General features: G+C 51.4%; 1 protein-coding gene across 1 annotated transcript in view; it reads right to left on the minus strand.

Moving 5' to 3' along the window:
- The window catches only part of LOC106883785 (cell division cycle protein 20 homolog), a 42,723-nt gene that overhangs the window by 25,681 nt on the left and 16,470 nt on the right, over window positions 1-572 (minus strand). The window lies entirely within an intron of this gene.

Genomic DNA, 572 nt, shown 5'->3' on the forward strand with positions numbered 1-572 from the left:
GAAGCAAGGGTGGCAATTGCGATGATGATGATGATGATGGTGGTGGTGGTGGTGGTGGTGGCAGCAATGCTGTGTGTGCGTGCATGCGTGTATGTGTGTGTATGAGCTGTGTTTGTGTGTGTGTGTAAAGGAGCACACAGGCTGAGAAAGAACAAACAGAGTTATGTAGGGTGGGTTTTATATGTGTGTACGTGTGTGTGCGTGTGGTTTAGTGGGGTGTGCGGGTGGGTAGGAGGTACTGAAATGGTGGTGACAGGTGGTGTAGTGATGTAATGGTAACGATGGTGTTGTAGTTGGTGGTGCTTACAGTGTGTTAGTGAGTGTTGTGGCGTCGGAGGTGGTATTGGTGGTGGTTGTGTGATGGTGGTAGTGTAAGTGATGGTGTTGGTGGTGGTAGTGGAAGTGATGGTGGTGGTGTTGTTAGTGGTGGTGATGGTGGTGGTAAGGGTTGTGGTAATGGTGGTGTCGGTGACGGGAGGGGTGGGTGATAGTTGTGACGCTGGTGGTGGTGGTAGTGGAAGTGATGGTGGTGGTGTTGTTAGTGGTGGTGATGGTGGTGGTAAGGGTTGTGG

Source organism: Octopus bimaculoides, chromosome 28 (assembly GCF_001194135.2).
Source record: "Octopus bimaculoides isolate UCB-OBI-ISO-001 chromosome 28, ASM119413v2, whole genome shotgun sequence".
Taxonomy (NCBI): domain Eukaryota; kingdom Metazoa; phylum Mollusca; class Cephalopoda; order Octopoda; family Octopodidae; genus Octopus; species Octopus bimaculoides.